The 13,524-nt window shown below is 34.9% G+C and overlaps 1 protein-coding gene across 2 annotated transcripts in view; it reads right to left on the bottom strand.

Moving 5' to 3' along the window:
* The window catches only part of LOC138700215 (EF-hand calcium-binding domain-containing protein 4A-like), a 260,202-nt gene extending 252,642 nt beyond the window's left edge, over window positions 1-7,560 (bottom strand). For both annotated transcript variants that reach the window (XM_069826667.1, XM_069826671.1), the window contains exon 1: window positions 7,417-7,560. The gene's annotated coding sequence lies outside the window, so the exon portion shown is untranslated. The remainder of the gene's footprint in view (window positions 1-7,416) is intronic.
* Window positions 7,561-13,524: the final 5,964 nt, after the last annotated feature.

Genomic DNA, 13,524 nt, shown 5'->3' with positions numbered 1-13,524 from the left:
GTACAATTTCCTTTTCACTCAATACTAATCTATACTAATAATAAATCTGTAGTCGAAATTTTTCTGGTAATTTTCGATTTTCCAAAAATAATTGGTCCTAACATATATAATTAACCACCCTGAAACCGAAAATCGCTTTTGGAAATTTTTGTTTGTATGTCTGACTGTCTGTCAGTCTGTATGTTTGTTACCTTTTCACGCGATAATGGCTGAACGGATTTCGATGAAAATTGGAATATAAATTAAGCTCGTTGTAACTTAGATTTTAGGCTATATGGCATTCAAAATACATTATTTAAAAGGGGGGTTATAAGGGGGCCTGAATTAAAAAAATCGAAATATCTCGCTTATTATTGATTTTTATGAACAATGTTACATAACAAAAGTTTCTTTAAAAATAATTTGCGATAAGTTTCATTCTTTGAAAAAGTTTGATAGGAGTGATATTTAATGAGATAAATGAGTTTTAAAATTAAAATAACGCCATCTAAGACGGTGCAATGAAATAAGAACAAATGGCTTCGTCTATAAGGGGCCTTGGACAACAACAATCGAAAGCTATTAAACATAGCCTACAGAGGATGTTTTTGTGTTTGTAGGAAGTAATATCGGAAGGTAAATAAACCTTTTTTTATAATTAATTATTATTTCACCATTCGAAAGTGTAGTTTCTCTAGATGGACATAATGCTATAATGTTATTACAGTAACGTCTGAGTAAATCGAGGACAGGTAAGATTAAAATAGCTTCTTATGCACAGAAAATTTGATAGGCTATTTTGTACATTCGTTTTCTGTATTTCTTAAAATAATATTTATGTACACTCATTTTAATCTCAGAGAATTAACGAACAACGAGAGTGTATTGATTTAGTATGCAGTAATAGTACGTTAGCTTAGCAATCCATTATTTTATAATTGACATTTTGACTATTCTCAATTGAATCGTGTTAAAATACACACGATTTTTCCTTCTATCAAACACGAATGTTCCCTGGATCAAACGTCCTATTTTAATTATGTAATTACTTTATATTTATTTCTAACAGGTGCAGCAGAGCGCACGGGTACGGCTAGTGCAATAAATAAATTATTCACAATGAAGAACATAATTTATAAATAGACAAGCAAAACATCTGACTGCAGGAAGTGAGATAAATAATTGTCATCGGAATCTGGACTCTGGTGAATGCGTTTGAGGAAATATGTAAACTCAGCTTTCAATTACAGCACTGTTACTGATTAAAAGTTAGAACAATTTTACGGTTTAAACGCCGGAAGTTTCGAGTAATTTTAAACTCGTTGCTGCCCCGGCTTGATATAAAACAAGAATGTGTAATTATACCGCGATATAACCAGTTCGAACATTACATCAATTATAATACGGGCAGAGTTTTTTAATGTCGTAATACACCACAGTGGCACCAGTCTTAAACGAACAATCACGACGTCCTTGAGTTGTCGATAAAGTACATCGAAATTAATTTCATTTATTAACTAACGTGACGTTCAAATCTAACATCAGAGAGATTGAGTTTGCAACGACAGCTCAAATCTCTTTACATGGTAAAAAAAGCAATTGCTCTTTTTGTTGAATAGCGCCAAAGTTATGATTTAATAATACAAGCCATGCACAATGTCTACAAGAACAAACACAGCACTGAAAATTTCAGGATGTAATGCTGCTGAAGATTAGTAAACTGACAGTAGCAAAAGACAAGACTTTTTCTTAAAATCAAATATCGGATTGAAAGCGATAACAATAAAAAAAATAGACTCAAAATCATAAGAAAACAGAAGCTTAGGGCTAAACAGACAGGAAACAAAATATTGGGCAATACACGGGCGTTATTTCTTTGACATACCATATTCTTAAATCAACATTCAGGATATTTAATTCGGGAATGGATAGAGGACCTAAAAACAAGCAAAAAGATTCTTACCTACTTATGACTTTTAGAGAACCCGAAGGTTCATTGCCGTCCTCACATAAGCCCGCCATCGGTCCCTATCCTAAGCAAGATTAATCCAGTCTCTATCATCATATCCCACCTCCCTCAAATCCATTTTAATATTATCCTCCCATCTACGCCTTGGTCTCCCCAAAGGTCTTTTCCCCTCCGGCCTCCCAACTAATACTCTATATGCATTTCTGGATTCGTTCATGCGTGCTATATGCCCTGCCTATCTCAAACGTCTGGATTTAATGTTCCTAATTATGTCAGACGAAGAATACAATGTGTGAAGATCTACGTTTTGTAACTTTCTCCATTCTCCTGTAACTTCATTCCTCTTAGCTCCAAATATTTTCCTTACTTACTTACTTACTTACTGACTTTTAAGGAACCCGAAAGTTCATTGCCGCCCTCACATAAGCCCGCCATCGGTCCCTATCCTGTGCAAGATTAATCCACTCTTTATCATTATATCCCATCTCCCTCAAATCCATTTTAATATTATCCTCCCATCTACGTCACGGCCTCTCCAAAGGTCTTTTCCCCTCCGGCCTTCCAACTAACACTCTATATACATTTCTGGATTCGCTCATACGTGCTACATGCCCTGCCCATCTCAAACGTCTGGATTTAATGTTCCTAATTATGTCTGGTGAAGAATACAATGCGTGCAGTTCTGTGTTGTGTAACTATCTCCATTCTCCTGTAACTTCATCCCTCTTAGCCCCAAATATTTTCCTAAGCACCTTATTCTCAAACACCCTTAATCTCTGTTCCTCTCTCAAAGTGAGAGTCCAAGTTTCACAACCACACAGAACAACCGGTAATATAACTGTTTTATAAATTCTAATTTTCAGTTTTTTTTTTTTTTTGAGAGCAGACTGGATGACAAAAGCTTCTCAACCGAATAATAACAGACATTTCCCATATTTATTCTGTGTTTAATTTCCTCTCGAGTGGGAGGAGAACATCGTGATCAGTACATGCTTCCTCCGTATAGGTTGCATAATCGTTTACCTTTCTTAAAGCATGTGAACGTGAAGTCAGTAGTCGGTTGGTAGACCTTGACGGCCTATGGGCTGTCGCTCACAATATTATTATTATTATTATTATTATTATTATTATTATTATTATTACTATAATTATATAAGGGATTATTTGCATACAAGAACATGATAAAATGTGAAATTCTGTGACAAGAAAATATTACAATTTCACGTACCAGTATCGAGTCGAATAGCAACTCATTTCTTGAGAAGGAAAAGGTATTTAATGACGATATTAGTGTACGTATGTAGACATTTTTAAGTGCCTATGAAATTATAGGTTGATGTTGATAGTAATAGATTTGGAAGGTTATCATCATAATACACTCTAAAGGAAAGGTTCCCACGAAAAGACCTTGAAAGTAAAAGAGAAACAAGAAGGTGAAGAGCCTATGTTTCTCACAGCCTCGTATCTGATTATCACGTGTTAGTAATTGTACAGTATGTAGGCCTAGATCTCTAAAAAGCTGGAGTACCAGAAACGTTTTGTAAATTATTCCTAATGAATAGACGGAACCTTTGCCTCGGCTGAGATGCAACTTCTAACCCTTCTGTCCTCAGCAGAAGCACCAAATTTCATATATCTCAGTTTCAAGATCACCTACTGATTCTAATGACAAAGAAGGGACTGAGGAAGACCGTTTAAATTACTTCGGAACTACATTTCAGGATTGTCTTAGCACAGTAGACGTAATATACAGAGTGGACCATAAGAAATATCATTAATTTCAGGGGTTTATTCTTTGAGATATTTCAAGCAAACAAGTTTAATGTAATTTTGCTCGTTTTAGCTTCTTTTTCGACATAAAAATTGTTTTATATGAAATATTTCATAGCGTGTTTTGGGAAAGCCATTGGTTTATGTAATTTCCAACATACTCAGTCAATTTAAGAGAGCATTGTATTATGATAATAAATGATTGAAATAATTTTAGTTTTGTCCTTTAAATGCGCAGAAATTTGATCCGAACTTGTGTAACTTTTTGTTCTGAAATAGTAATATGCATTACAAGAGCGGTATGTTGAAGTTTTCATGTTCGAGGAAAAGTTTGAAAAAGCGAAACGTAGTTGATCTTCTTTAATTTCCGAGAATTGAAAGAAAACATACCGCTCGTGTATCATACATTATTTTGTGCGAAGATCGTTTATTACATACCTGAAAGAGGAATTTCTAATTAGTTGCCATGAAACCTTCATCTTGGTTTCTGTTCAATGACGGCAATTTTGGAAAACAAAAATATCTATCTTCAACATTGTTGCTTTAAAATGTTTTCTGTGTTTACTATACTCCAGCAGGCCGTGATATACGTCTGCCTTTCCCCCCCCCCCAGTCTATGATGAGTCTGGAATCCTGTTGATTTTTTCACGGCTTCCTTAATGTTACTTGCATCACGAATGCAGTAACTTTAGTGGAGTTGTAGAGTTTACTTAATTTGTGCAAATATTTAAAAACAATAATTAACAGTGCAATTTAGGTGAAATTGCAGTGGTAAGTTTCCAATTTATAATTATTACTATATTGAACGTCTCTAAAAATAATATGTTAAATGCCTAAAGCAGTAAAATCAATATGTCACTTAAGCGGTAAGAAGAGGGAAATTGTTATGTGTGTTAGATTGGGAATACTGAATGTGGAATTTTAGACTTTCCGCGGATTGGTTTTGTGCGGAAACCAAGCAAATACGCACGATCTCGCACAATAGTAATATACGTTACAAGAGCGGTATGTTGAAAAGAGGTCGAGGAAAAGATTGAAAAAGCGAAACGTAGTTGAGCTTTTTTAATTTCCGAGAACATGAAAACAAACATACCGCTCGTGTATCGTACATTATTTTGTGCGAAGATCGTTTATTACATACCTGAAAGACGAATTTCTAATTAGTTGCAATGAAATCTCCATGTTGGTTTCTGTTTAATGACGGTAACTTCGGAAAACCAAAATATCTTTCTTCAACCTTGTTGCTATAAAATGTTTTCTGTGTTTACTACACTCCAGCAGGCCGTGATATACGTCTGTCTTTTTTTCCCCCAGTCTATAAATGCGAACTTAAAACAAACGGTAAGGTTATGTAATGATTTATTTTTCATTTTAATATTTCAATAATATTATTTATATAACATATTGCAGTAATGACATCGGCATCTGGAATCTCGTTGATTTTTTCACGGCTTCCTTAATGTTACTTGTATCAGGAATGCAATAAGTTTCGTGGAGTAGTAGACTTTACTTAATTTTTGCAAATATTTAAAAACAATAATTAACATTGCAAGTTAGGTGAAATTGCAGTGGTAAGTTTCCAATTTATAATTATTACTATGTTAAACGTCTCTAAAAATAATATGTTAAAAGCCTAAAGGAGTAAAATGAATGTCGCGCTTAAGCGGTAAGAAGAGGGAAATTGTTATGTGTGTTACGTTGGGAATACTGAATGTGGTATTTCACACTTACCGCGTATTGGTTCTGTGCGGAAAACAAGCAAATACGCACGATCTCGCACAAAAGAACTTTATAATATTACATTTGTTCGGATCAAATTTCAGCATATTTATTGGACAAAACTAAAATTGTTGCAATCATTTATTATCATAATACACTGCTCCCTTAAATTGACTGACCATAATATGGTACAGTATGTCAATTAAATCAATGACTTTCCCAAAACAAGCAATGAAATGTTTAATATAAAACAATTTCAACATTGAAATCCCTATAGTGCATATAGTGTAAAAACACACACACACACACGCACGCACTCTACAAGCCTACCTGGATGTTGAGAGTACCGTAATTTCCCATAACTATGGTACAGGCACCCAACTATGATCCAAAACGCATTATGTACTACTTAGTCCCCCAAGAGTTCGGTGTTTGCCATTTAAAGCGCCACTGTGATGGAATTATGTTCCCCATAGATGCTTCTATCTACCATTACACATGGCAGTGATATGGATGCTTAACAAGGTCAGTGTGCATCGTTCTATTGAATGTGTGAAGACACGAAATCATTCAGTTTGTGATTGTCTGTTTTATTAAGCTCTCCTCTGTAGAACTGGTACGTTATAGATATACGATTCTTTGTACAATTAAACCTCGCTATGTAGTGTTTACTTCCACGTAATAATTACACTGGCAGAGGTTAAGGACTCTGCGTGAAAAATGTTTAACCTCAAGGCTAGAAGTCAGTCCTCAACTATGTACCACAATTTTTCGTGGACCATAGTTGTATTTCATTTTGAAATATTTGTTTCAATAAAATATGATCAATGTGATTATTTACTTCTGCAAATACGGTATCTCAGTATATTCTAAAACACCATTTAACATTATAGTCAAGTAAACAAAGAAACAGGCTGTTCCAGCATCAATGGTACTAGCACGAATGATCGTCCGGTAAAACGAAAACTTCAGGGTAGAAGGAAAACAACCGTCCCTGTAAGTGACTATGAGAGCGATAAAATTGAATTGGATACAGATTATGATTCAATTTCAGAATTACAAGAGAAGTGGAGAATCAAAGGATCGAAATAAGCCTAATGAATGTAGTTCTCAGTACGATAAACAAACATTATCGGTGAATTTATTTGCATAATATTTTGATAAGAATGTGTTAGTTTATTTTGATACTGTACTTTTGTTTTTTAATATACAGTAGTTGTTCATTATTGCAGAAAAATGACTTTCAGATTTCACTTGTTTGTTGAGTGTTTATGTAATGTGTACTAATAAAGAGAATCCATGTACTTTTCATTTATTTTTAATATTTCTGTGCTAGATTATGTTTCTACCCTTAAATTAGAAACTCAATGTATTGAATTACGAATAATTACAGCTCCAGCTATAGTCCATTCATGCTTTCAAGCATGAATATATGAGTGGACCATAGTTGGGCAACTCAGAGTACAACTATGTACCAATGCTTATTATTTTTTTAACACTTGTAATTAAATAATTTCAAACACACATGTCAATATTTATTTAATATAAACTTAACAACAGTCCGAAGCCAAAATTTCATTTAATCTCGATGAATAATGCTGAATATACAAAGAAAAATGTGACAAATGTGGACCATAGTTAGGGGAAACTACGGTACTCTATTTGTGACTTTGGTTTCCTGAGTTATTTTCTTTCTGTCTAATCTGCATACATAGCATTATTTTCAACCCGACCATGAGAAACCGAGGTAACAGATAAGGAACGTTTGAATTACAAGCCTAGACATAACCAAGCACTCAGTCACGTGTGGCTGGAAGAAGCGTCTAACAGCAAACCGTACTGCTGTGTGTGTGGAAGTGATATCAAATTTGGGAAGGTGTTGTAGACACTTTAAGGTAATTGTCACTTCACTCACGCGCAATCCTGACTCTTGCGAGTTTCCCAGAATTTGGCCACTCGACTCCCGCGTCAACACTCACCTTCTTCAAGCCACATCACTGGAGCAGCGATACGTGGTCACGTCTCTCACACAGCGAGGCGCATGCTGGAGGAATTCCACAACACTACGAGCTGCAAGGCACGCCTTCCTCGGAGGTACGAACCTGTCTGCGTGGACTCGCAGTATGCCACGACATTACATCCCACAGCCGACAAGGTCGGCACACCGTGGTTCGCGAGGCGCTCATTACACTCAAATAACACAACATGAATTTCCTCCCTACCACTATTTCTTTGGTTGACTCTCCGATCTCGCTACACAACATACTCGGGACTGACGTCTGATTTTTGTTGCTTTATTTAATGGAGAAATGAAACTGACAAATAGTATGACTTCGAATATGCCGGAGATTCATTGCCGTCCTCACGTAAGCCCGCCATTGGTCCCTATCCTGTGCAAGATTAATCCAGTCTCTATCATCATATCCTACTTCCATCAAATCCATTTTAATACCATCCTCCCATCTATGTCTCGGCCTCCCTAAAGGTCTTTTTCCCTCCGGCCTCCCAACTAACACTCTATATGCATTTCTTGATTCGCCCATACGTTCTATATGCCCTGCCCATCTCAAACGTCTGGATTTAATGTTCCTTATTATGTCAGATAAAGAATACAATGCGTGTAGTTCTGCGTTGTGTAACTTTCTCCATTCTCCTGTAACTTCATCCCTCTTAGCCCCAAATATTTTTCTAATGACCTTATTCTCAAACACCCTTAATCTCTGTTCCTCTCTCAAAGTGACAGTCCAAGTTTTACAACCATACAGAACAACCGGTAATATAACTGTTTTATAAATTCTAACTTTCAGATTTTTTGACAGACAGACTAGACGACAAAAGCTTCTCAACCGAATTAATAACACGCATTTCCCATATTTATTCTGTGTTTAATTTCCTCCCGAGTATCATTTATATTTGTTACTGTTGCTTCAAGATATTTGAACTTCTCCACCTCTTCAAAAAATAAATTTCCAATTTTTATATTTCCATTTCGTACAATATTCTCGTCACGAGACATAATCATATGCTTTGTCTTTTCGGGATTTACTTCCAAACCTATCTCTTTACTTGCTTCTCGATTATTTTAAGCCACATTAATTTATGAGTTTTAATTTTAGATTTTACTAGTTTTCTATATTTTAATAATAATAATAATAATAATAATAATAATAATAATAATAATAATACTATACTACTTACTGGCTTTCAAGGAACCCGGAGATTCATTGCCGCCCTCACATAAGCCTGCCATCGGTCCCTATCCTGTGCAAGATTAATCCAGTCCCTACTTATCATATCCCACTACCTGAAATTCATTTTAATATTATCCTCCCACCTATGTCTCGGCGTCTCCTAAGGTCTTTTTCCTTCCGGCATCCTAATTAACACTCTATATGCATTTCTGGATTCGCCCATACGTGCTATATGCCCTACCCATCTCAAACGTCTGGATTTAATGTTCCTAATTATGTCTGGTGGAGAATACAATGCGTGCAGTTTTGCGTTGTGTAACTTCCTCCATTTTCCTGTAATTCCATCCCTCTTAGCCCCAAATATTTTCCTAGGCATCTCATTCTCGAATACCCTTAACCTCTGTTCCTCCTATGGGCTATCTCTCACAATAATAATAATAATAATAATAATAATAATAATAATAATAATAATAATAATATAATGGAGTATTTGCGTACAAGAACCTGACAGTATGTGAAATTCTGTGACAAGAAAATATTAAAATTTCACCTACCGGTACCAAGTCGAATAGCAACTCTTTTCTTGAGAAGGAAAAGAAAATAGTCATTTACTACTAGCTTGTATAATTCTAAATGAAAGACCCATTATATAGCATCGTCTTTGGGTTATTCCTCAAATTTCTTTGGACTAATAAGGTTGTTATTCTGTACTGTTAAACAACATAAATCTACACAACCTGAGTTATTGTATAACATCTAAAACAGATAATCGATAATTTTGGACTTATCACGTCTTTACTCTGTGCGATGGTGATGATGATGATGATGATGATGATGATGCAGTAACCAGATGAAAATCGCGAAATAAACAAAGCTGTGTTTTCATCCTACAATCAACTGATAATAACAAAAATACATGTTGCCAGGCGACGATAGAAAACAAAAGATGCGAAAACAAATGAATGAGGTGTATAAACAATTGAATGCTCTTTCATATTTAAGTATAAAAGTATAGGGTTACCATTTGAAATTTCAAAGTGAGGTTGCTGGGGTTGGGGTGAAATATAAAATGCAATTATGCCTGGCTTCAGACTTCCCCCTCAATATCTAAATTGACGTGTTTTTTTTTAATTGAATCCAATTTAAATAATTAGTTATTTAGACTGGAAAGTATAACTATTTATTTACAAGTATATACAGTATTACTTGTTAAAATATGCTCTATATTAGACTAAACAATTTAATCTTAGTCAATTGAAAATATATTTTTTACGGATCTAAGGTAGGTGTCCCTGATATGGCCATGCTAAGGTTTGAGAATTTTTCTAGCCGCCATTTTGAAAAAAAAATGTACACCACTTTTTTCTTACTCGTTCTCAGTCTAATTGACTTTTTTAAAACAATTTCCTTTCCCCGTAAAAGTAGCTTTAATTGTCCAAAACTTCCCAAATTCCAAAAGTCTACCTAGTGGCCATATCAGGAACATGTGCACATGATATGGACACCCTTGTTCCATGTTCTACAAATCGTGATTGTTTTCAGTTTGATAGCGCAGTTGTGTTAAAATTAAATAATTTTGGTGTAAAATGAATAAAAATGACACTTAATAATCTTTTTTATAATTCAAAAGTGTAGTCAAAACAGGTTTTTCCATAAAAATTAAGTTATTTTTCTTAAAATACAAAATGTTTGCGTAATCCCAGCTATAAGGCATGTAAATTTGTCAGGTGAAAAAATAAAAGTGAAATGAACTTGATATGGCCATGGTGCATTTGATGTGGCCATATCAGGAGCAGGTAAGCTTTCACGAAAATCGTTTGATTATGAACAACTCGTAAAAGATAAGCCATCAACGACAACACCAATCAAAAGAACATTAAAAACTGGAGTACGATGGTTTTCATGAAACAAGTCTTTGAAAAACATGCATAAAACAAAGGAGACTTACCAGAGAAAAATAAGAAGAGGTGACATGAAAACCGCAAAACAGGCAACTGACGCCATATTGCTCAACCTGACTGGATGGGAAACGATCAAGTGACATACCAGGATGCCCTTTCACTGGATGCTGCTGCAATTTAGCGGATTTTTTGTTAACTAACTCACAATAGGGGGGTGGCCATATCAGGAACATGACCATAACATGAGACCCACCTTACATGGAGTAGATTAAAGAAACAGGGGAAACAGACAAGTGACTGAGCTTATTGTTACTTTCTCCCCCACCCTCTCAACATGATCCATAGCGGTAAAAATTTGTTCAAGCCGACACCATCCCCCTCAAGTTCATTGTCGGGCAGCTGTCTAAGTCCTTGAGCAGTATCCAGTATTTCCTTGTCACTGAGAACTTTGAAAGGTCTGGAGAAAGTGTACAAAGAATGGGCCAAAAACCTTCAAACAGAAGAACAAAAACCCAAACTACCCATACAGAATAAGCACGGTTTAAGGGGTTAGGTACAGCTTACACCAGTAAATATTTTTTTGGAAATATTCAACTTTTTTTTTCCTCCATTACTGTATCTTGCACAACGATGAAAATTAGTATGTGTAAAACACTGTCCTTCTGCTATATGAAAAAAAAATATTTTTACGATTTAAAAAAAAAATATTTATATTTTGTTTCCAAATTCAAAGTTCACTGTGCAGTGATGAAGCGTTTCCCTCATAACTCATAAACTTGTTAACTTTTTCATGTTCTCTCTCTTTTATTTTACTGCTGAAACTCATGTTTACAATATCGTGTTCTTTCAACTACGTTCCTTAATAAACAATATATATATATATATATATATATATATATATATATTTTATTTTGTGTTAGATATTTGACAATTTTTAAAAATGAATTTATTTTTTATCAGACAATCTATCTAAGTTAGGGAAGTGATTTTGTATCATATTGTAGATATGACATAGGGGAGAGTCGGGTAGTATCGGACATCGGGTAGAATCGGACAGTGCGTTTCTTTCATCTACCACCATATGGTAGTACCTGAATGACATGGTTACGTTTCTCTATGCGACATCACAGAAACGTAACCATGTCAATCAGTTACTATCATCGTATGGTAGATGAAAGAAACTCACTGTCCGTATTACCCGATGTCCGATGCTACCCGACTCTCCCCTACATAAATACACACAAAAAATTTCATCACAGAATGTTGGATACTTTTTGAGTTTTGAGGGAAACCCTTCATCACTGCACAGTGAACTTTAAATTTTGAAAAAAATATAAATAATGATTTTTAAACCGTAAAAATATGTTTATCATACAGCAGAAGGACAGTGTTTTACATATACTAATTTTCATTATTGTACAAGACAGAATAATGGAGGAAAAAAATTGTTGAATATTTCTAAAATTTTACTTCTTTAAGCTGTACCTAACCCCTTAAAAAATTCACTTACGGTTACTCTAGAGTCAACTGTACCTGTGTTTTTGTATGCACATTTGTTTTTTTAATTAACTCAAAAATTTAGTCGGCCTAGCTTTGAGAATTACACACAAAATTCACACAGTCAATCATTTCACACAATATTCCATAGAGGGATCAAAATTCCATACAGTTTGTGGAATTCGACACAGTCTGGGACCACTGACGAAATTATCTGCAAACGTAGTTCTTTCCTCAGGTTTTAGTATGTAGTCCTTTCGCATATCTAGCGCATAAAAACGTAAACAGAATTTTCGAGTTCGTATAATCCATTAGTTACTATGGAAACCAGCACGAACAAAATCAATGTAACTCTATGAGTAAAGAAAATATGGAAGTTGCTTATCTACGGAGGTGCAGTACTCGTACTCAGCTCGCTAGTGCTGCACTCTTCGAAGCTTGTGGAGCCAGACTGCCATCTAGCAGACAGGAGTTCACGGTTCTGATGAGTTTCTCCAGTTCACACTGCTTCTCCCCGGATTCCAGCAAGTACCAAGTCATTCTCAAGCATCGTCTCTACAAGGCTGAAGGTCTCCTGCAATTTGAATGCATCGTAATATGTCAATGATTTTTATAATAATAAAAATAATAATAAAATCGCTGTGATAGCTGCAGCATTAGATTTCCAGCCGCAGATGGGTTCAAACGTTGGTTGAGTCCAAAGATTGGATTTTTCACAGCAACACGAAGCTTTACAATGCAGTATTCTCAAAACTTTAAATTTTGAGTTGCTTTCCTTTTGAACTGGCCTGTACATTTATCACATAATTTTGAGAGCCAATAGGCCTATCAAAATTGTGCTCCAGGCAATTTAAAGAACATGCTTGTAGGAGTAAAATGTCATGTAAATTTTATCTAGAGAAAATCAAAACTCGAGTGGGATTTAATTGACTACTACACGATTAGAAGAAAGTATATAAAGATTAGAAAAAAATAAAGTACTCTAGTACAATAATAGTAATATGCGTTACAAGAGCGGTATGTTGAAGTTTTCATGTTCGAGGAAAAGTTTGAAAAAGCGAAACGTAGTTGAGCTTTTTTGATTTCCGAGAATTGAAGGAAAACATACCGCTCGTGTATCGTACATTATTTTGTGCGAAGATCGTTTATTACATAGCTGAAAGAGGAATTTCTAATTAGTTGCAATGAAATCTCCATCTTGGTTTCTGTTCAATGACGGCAAATTTGCAAAACAAAAATATCTATCTTCAACATTGTTGCTTTAAAATGTTTTCTGTGTTTACTATACTCCAGCAGGCCATGATATACGTCTGTCTTTTTTTTCCCCCGTCTATAAATGCGAACTTAAAACAAACGGCTTCCTTAATATTACATGCATCACGAAATGCAGTCACTTTAATGGAGTTGTAGAGTTTACTTAATTTCTGCAAATATTTGAAAACAATAATTAACAGTGCAATTTAGGTGAAATTGCAATGGTAAGTTCCCAATTTATAAT

This window comes from Periplaneta americana, chromosome 5 (genome assembly GCF_040183065.1).
Source record: "Periplaneta americana isolate PAMFEO1 chromosome 5, P.americana_PAMFEO1_priV1, whole genome shotgun sequence".
Taxonomy (NCBI): Eukaryota; Metazoa; Arthropoda; class Insecta; order Blattodea; family Blattidae; genus Periplaneta; species Periplaneta americana.
This window is presented reverse-complemented; position numbering and strand designations above follow the sequence as displayed.